At 37.1% G+C, this 7448-nt stretch overlaps 1 non-coding gene across 1 annotated transcript; it reads left to right on the top strand.

Annotated features, from left to right (window-relative positions):
* Positions 1-7341: 7341 nt before the first annotated feature.
* Positions 7342-7448, top strand: LOC128042720 (small nucleolar RNA R71). Its single transcript, XR_008198233.1, has one exon. It is a non-coding gene; the product is annotated as a small nucleolar RNA R71 (small nucleolar RNA).

Consider the following 7448-nt stretch of genomic DNA (forward strand, 5'->3'; position numbering starts at 1 on the left):
AAGAACTATTTATTTTGAGTGGAAATAATTTCAATTTTTCGGTCCCCCTGCTTAAAATGAACAATGTCCTCATTGTTTAAAGTGAATAGATACTATACACCAGGTAGGATTCTAGAAAAAGAGTAGGTGAGTCAATTTGACTACTTAAGTACCAAGCTCTTTCTAAATCCAATCCTAGACATGCATATATCTATTGCCACACTTTATACTTCGCGACTTGTTCAATTTTATTAATGATTTCCATCTCTCGTTTTATTATGCAGAAATTCCTAATTAACTTTATCCTAAAATAACCTAAGAACATAAATAAAATAAAGTCGAGATCCCCCTTTATTTATTTGCAGATCCTTCCGAATTCGACTCATCTTTTGCTCCATCATTATTGTCTTTGCATGAATCGCTTTGGTCCTTTTTCGATAATGGGCTCCATGATTCAAATATGTAATCTAGAAACTTAGGCACAAAAATAAATGGGTCATTGTAAATTTTCGTAAGAGCACTTCTCATCGAGTCATATCTTATTTTTGAGTATTTCCAGTAAGCTTGTTGCTGCCACTGCATATGTTGCATTATGTCCATTAATTTTGGCAGCTCATCTCGAAGATCTGGGCGAGGCGGTTGAGCTCTGAACATTGAAGTCTCGATATATATCAGGTTCAGCTTCTGGTTCCATTGGTTCCACCTTATCAGGGACTTCAACCACTACACTGGCTTGATCTTTGTGGGATCTTCTTCTTCTTTTTCGGGATCCTCACTTTCTTCAACTCATTGCTGCATAACAGAGTCTCCAGCTATTCGATAGAGGTCTCAATCTGTGATTGTGCCCTGACTATAGCCTATCTTCTTTACGTTTGTAAGAATTTTAGCTTTCAAGCACAAAATTGTTATCGTAAAGGGAAAGTAAGCTGGGCCAGAATGTGAACGTCTAACGACACAATTCCGCATTTCCCTTAGGATGATTTTTCCCACATCAATGGTCTTCCCAGTTAAAATCGAGTATAATAAGACCATTCATTCTAATGAGATTGTAGTCCCATGTGAGCTAGGCATAAGGCTGAATCAGATGAAGTAGAACCATACCTTTCCGAGTGGTGTCAAATATTCTCTTCGACAAGTGTGGATTCTTTGCTTTGACACAGTCCACTTAGAACCTAAAACTGTAAGTTCCTCGAGAATTGGTTGCAAAATTTCAGACTCTATATTGCTCATCAAGGAGGAATATTCGTCGTTTTCAAAATCAGGCAATTTAAAGAACTCATTAATAGGGTTTGAAGTTATTGGTACCTTAATCCTGCGAACTGGAACTTCTGTCAACTCGCTTGAGGTTAAATTCGCATAGAATTCGCGTACTAACTCCTCATCCACACTAGGTCTCTTCTCACAAAACAACTGCTAATTGAAAGTTTTAGCAACCTGACAATACGCGCCCTAAAAGAAATATAGTTGCTTTCTTTCAATGTGAAACCTTTCTTTGGATGCATCTGTTGATTCTTGAAGATATTCTTGTATCTTTCTTTGGCTTCTTCACAGTGAAACTTGTTTTATTATTCGTCAATTTGGGCAGATGCCCGAGTTCTCTTGCGAGGCATGATTAACCTGATCATAAAATGGTAACAATTATTTTCTCAAAAATTTAGTTAATATAAAATATTAATAATTCAATAAATTGAAAAATTAGATAATTAAATTGAAATTTAGGAGAAAATTTGGTCTTACCACCTTTTTTGTAAAGATTAAGAGCTCTTAAGAAAAATAATTTTGAATCAAAAGATGGCAAATTAAAATAGGTTGAGGGGTTTTTGGCTAAGGATGAGTGAAAGGGTAGTGTGCCGCTCGGGTATGCAAGGCAACAGTGCGCACCAGGGGATGGATGTGAGTAGCGTGCGGATCGTTGAGCAGGTCTGGTGTGGGCACGCGCGGGGTGCTGCTGACCGATTAGCTGGGCGATGTTGTGGCTAGGGAATTGTTAGGAGGTTTAGACACTTAAGGGTTTTGGTGTTTTTGGAGGGAATGGTGTATGAATGAAAAAAAAATAGATGGGTGGAATTTATAATGAAAGGAGTAGGAGCTAGAGTAGAATTCTTAAAAATTCTAAGTTCTAATTCTACTCAAAGTAAATAACAATTAATAATTAATATAATGCATATCAAATTATTATTTGCTATTAATTTATTAAGATAAAAACTTATCGAATAAAATATGATTAAATTAAAACTAATCCTAACTTTAAATAAAGCTAATAATAAATAATATATATTATAATAGATATAATTATATATTAATAATTATCATCTTTTATTTTTTATTGAACTAAAAACATTTATTCTAGATGCTTTTGAAAATATTTACAAATCTAATTTTTAATATTTACAAAAGAGCAACCAAATTTTAAAAATAATTCAATTAAGTTCCTAGACTTAATGAAAATTCAAAATTGAGTTGCAACATAAAACTTGGATCAAAATTGACCTTTTTATTTGAAAAACTAAAAATTTATTTTTTCATTTAGGGAATAATTTCTTGGGAAATTATGTTAAAATCAATTCTCAGGAAAGATTGGAGAGGTCACAAGCGGTCCCACTTAAGTTCCAATCTTTTAGACAGAATTTATTTAAACATACTAATCCCGAAAATATACCCTAAATCATTTATTCAAACAAAAGAAAAAGAAAAATTAAATATCTGATAACATGAACGAGATTTGATTCCGTTCAATTTTATCTCCCCAGTAATGTTTCAAGCGTTGAGCATTAGCTCGAAAATTACCTCCCTTACCTTGAAGTTCAACAACTCCGTATGGATAGACTTGGTGAGTCATAAATGGACCGGACCAACGTGATTTTAACTTACCTGGAAAGAACCTTAATTTGAAATTGAATAATAAGACTTGCTAACCTACTTCAAATTCCCGTATGAAGACATTTGGAATTCTTCTAACTCGTTAAATTGAAGCATCTGTTTCTCTTTGGCACTTTTAAGATCCAAGTTGAGTCGTTGGAGAGCCCAGTAAGCTTTGTGTTGTAACTCCAAGGGTAGATGGCTGGCTTTCCCAAAGACTAACCTATAGGGTGACATCCCTAAAGGTGTCTTGTATGCTTTCCTATAAGCCCATAAAACATCATCCAGTCTTTTGGACCAATCTCGTCAGTTCGGGCAAACTATCTTCTCAAGTATGCCTTTGATCTCCTTGTTTTCCAGTTCAGCTTGCCTATTCGTCTACGGATGGTAAGCTGTAGCGACCTTGTGTTTCACTCCATATTTATCTAATAACCATTTCAACCACTTGTTCACAAAATGGGACCCTTCATCACTGATGATGGCTCTTAGGGTTCCAAACCTTGTGAATACATGTTTCTACAAAAACTTTATTACAACCTTAGCATCGTTGGTCGGATATGCTTCTGCCTCAACCCACTTAGACACTTAGTCTATTACTACTAATATGTACTTGTGACCAAAAGACGGAGGGAAAGTTAATACCCCAAACGTCAAATAATTCTACCTCAATTATATTTGTTCGAGGCATCTCATTTTTGTTGGTGACATTTTCGACCCTTTGACATCGATCACAACTCTTTATGTAAGCATATGCATCTTTGAATAGTGTTAGCCAAAAGAATCCGGCTTGCAATACCTTGGCTATAGTACGTGTACCTCCAAAGTGTCTCCCACTCAGAGCTGAGTGACAATGGTAAAATCTGATGTACTTCATCTTCTGCCATGCATCTCCTATTCATTTGATCTACACACTTTTTAAACAAATACGGTTCTTTCCAAAAATAGTACTTCACATCGTGAAGAAACTTTTTCTTTTGATGATACGTCTTATCAATCGGCATCAAATCACAAGCTAAAAAGTTAGCAATATCAGCAAACCCAGGGGTGTTACGGACATGATTTACCTTCAGTATGTGTTCATCTGGAAACGTCTCTCGAATTGGTATAAGAGGAGAGTTCCCTTCTTGCGGCTCCAATCTGGACAAGTGGTCTGCTACTTGGTTTTCCACTCCCTTTTGATCTTGAATTTCTAGATCGAACTCTTGAAGTAGAAGTACCTATCAGTCTCGGCTTAGCGTCTTTCTGGGAAAGTAAATACTTAATTACCGAGTGGCCCGTATAAATAGTCACTTTGGTACCTAAAAGATAAGATCGAAACTTGTCAAAAGCAAACACAATAGCAAGTAAGTCTTTTTCTATTACCGTGTAATTCAGTTGAGCTCCTACCAGAGTCCGACTCGCATAGTAGATGGGATGAAAAAATTTGTTCCTTCGCTGACCCATGACAGCTCCGATCGCGAAGTCACTTGCATCACACATCAATTCAAATTATAAATCCTAGTCTGGTGTGACTATTATGGGTGCCAAGACTAACTGACTCTTCAAATCGTTGAAAGCTCTTAAGCACTCTTCATCAAATTTAAACGCTGTGTCCTTCTCCAATAATTTGCATAAGGGTTTAGCAACTTTGGAGAAGTCCTTGATGAATCTTCGATAGAAATCGGCGTGGCCTAAAAAGCTCCTAACACCCTTTACAGATATTGGAGGTGGGAGTTTCTCAATAACATCTACCTTTGGTTTATCTACCTCGATTCCATGTCTTGTTATTTGATACCCTAGAACAATACCTTCTCGTACCATGAAATGACACTTTTCCCAGTTAAGTACAAGGTTTGTTTCTTCACACCGCCTTAGTACCTTGGCTAGATTGGCTAGACAATCATGATATGTATCTCTGAATACTGAAAAATCATCCATAAAAACTTCCAAATATTTCTCAACCATGTCAGTAAAAAATAAACATCATACATCTTGGAAATGTAGCAGGTGCATTACATAAACCAAATGGCATGCGCCTAAATGCAAATGTACCGTATGGGTAGGTGAATGTTGTCTTGTGTTGATCTTCCAGTGCTATTGTAATCTGATTATACCCCGAGTGTTCATCGAGAAAAAAGTAATAGTCTCGCCTTGCGAGTCTATCCAGCATCTGGTCCAAAAACAACAAAGGAAAGTGATCTTTCCTAGTTGCTTTGCTCAGCTTCCGGTAATCGATGCAAATTCTCCATCCCGTAACTGTTCTAGTCGGTATCAACTCGTTATTCTCGTTTTCAATGACCGTGATACCCCTTTTTTTGGGACGCATTGGACCGGACTTACCCATAAACTATCTGAGATGGGCTAAATTATACCCGCATCTAACCACTTGAGGATTTCTTTCTTGACTACGTCCTTCATGATAGGGTTCAGTCTTCGTTGTCCATCAATCGTCCCTATTTTGCCATCTTCTAAGGTAATCTTGTGTATGCATACAGATGGACTAATTCCGCAAATATTGTCTATGGTCCATCCGATAGCCTTCTTGAATTGTTTCAACACCAGGATGAGTTTCTCTTCTTGCTCAGTAGTTAATTCTATTGAAACAATCACAGACAGAGTAAAAGAGTTACCTAAATAAACATATTTCAAATGTGAGGGAAGTAACTTCAGTTCTAATTTAGGTGGCTCCTCGATTGATGCTTTTGGTTGGGCATAATCCCTTTTATCTAACTCCAAAGATTCAAAGCGGGAATGTGGATTAAATCCCCTTTGATTAGCTTCTAACAAAACTAAGTATTCATCCTCCTCTTCATCATTTGAAGGATCTGATGTCAAAATTTGTTCCAATGGGTCCTCAAAATAATTGAGTTCCTTCTCCACCATTAAATCCTCTAAATCAGACACTACTGAACAATAATCAATTGTGTCAGGAAATCGCATAGACTTAAAAACGTTAAATGTTACCTGATCATCCAGAACACGCATAGTAAGCTCGTCCTTCTGCACATCAATAAGGGTCCTTCCAGTTGCTAAGAATGTTCTTCCTAGGATGATTGGCATCTCTTTGTCTGCTTCAAAGTCTAGAATCATAAAGTCAGCAGGAAAGATAAATTTGTCTACACGTATCGATACGTCCTCGATTTTTCCTTCTAGAAGTGCTAAGGATCGATCTGCTAATTGAAGTGTAACCGTAGTAGGTCTAACTTCACCTATCCCCAACTTTCTAAATATTGACATGAGCATCAAGTTGATACTCGCACCCAATTCACATAGTGCCTTACCACAATATGTTGCTCCAATATTGAAAGGTATGGTAAAACATTCAGGATCCTTCAATTTTGGGGATAGTTTGTCTTGAAGATATGCACTACATTCCTTCGTTAGGGCTACCATATCAAATTCTCCAAGCCTTCATTTTTTAGATAGCACATCCTTCATGAATTTGACGTAGTTCGACATTTGTTCAAGTGCTTCAACCAATGGGATGTTGATATGAAGTTGCTTAAGTTCTAAAGTCTTTAAGGGTAGGGTGGTGGAGGTTTCTTTACTGGAACTGGTTGATTCGTTTTCTGGGGTAATTTTGCATCTAACGGAGTTATTAGTTGATCAAAATTAGCTGGTTCAGAATTTACCTTGTCAGATTTTGCAGATTCAATTTCTGGTGAAACTAGAATTTCAACACTCGGTTAAACTTCCTCTGAGTCTTGAGTGTCAGTTAGCTCCTTCTCAACTTCAATAGAATTGGGCTCTAAATTCTTTTCGCTCCTCAATGTTAACGTTTTACAATGCACATTCCCTAGATTCTCCATATCACTAGGTAAAGCACCTTCTGATTGGTTTCTGAGTTTAGTTGTAAGCTGACCCACTTGATTCTTCAAAATCCTTAGAGAGGCATCATTTTTCGCCATGCATGCCTTCAATAGATTCTCTAGGCTATTGGATGGTTCAGCTTGGGTTGGTTTTTGAGCTTGTTGGGAAAAACGAGGTGGCTGGGTCGATCTAGGTTGGACATAATTGTTACTGGTTCTTGCCCCTTGTTTACTCCAGGAAGAATTCGAGTGGTTTTGCCATGATGGGTTATAGAAATTAGATTGCAGCTCTTGCCTTCCTTGATTTTGGTTCTGGTTACCAATGTAATACATAGATTCTGGGTTCAATGAACATTCTTCGAACAAATGTCCTTCCCCACAATAAACACAGGCTACATTTTCAAATTGATTTAGTGGCTGTACTGCAAAACTATTACACCCATTAGTAGTAAGATTTTTTAACATTGAGGATAATGATGATACTTGAGATGCGAGTGAAGTAAGAGCATCTACTTCATGTATTCCAGCGACTCATCTTCCTGACGCTGCTCGATTGGTTGGTCATTGACAATTGTTTCTGACAATCCTCTCAATGATTTCATAAGCCTTATTATAAGACTTAGAAAGTAGAGCACCATTAGCAAAAGCGTCCACTACCATCCTCGTGTGAGCATTGAGACCATTATAAAATGTCTCAAGTTGTATGCAATTTGGGATTCCGTGATGAGGGCACTTCCGTAATAATTCTTTGTACCTTTCCCATGCCTCATACAATGACTCATCATCCATTTTTTGGAAAGCAATGATCTCGTTCCTTAACTT

The sequence above is a fragment of the Gossypium raimondii genome, chromosome 7 (assembly GCF_025698545.1).
Source record: "Gossypium raimondii isolate GPD5lz chromosome 7, ASM2569854v1, whole genome shotgun sequence".
NCBI classification, from domain to species: Eukaryota; Viridiplantae; Streptophyta; class Magnoliopsida; order Malvales; family Malvaceae; genus Gossypium; species Gossypium raimondii.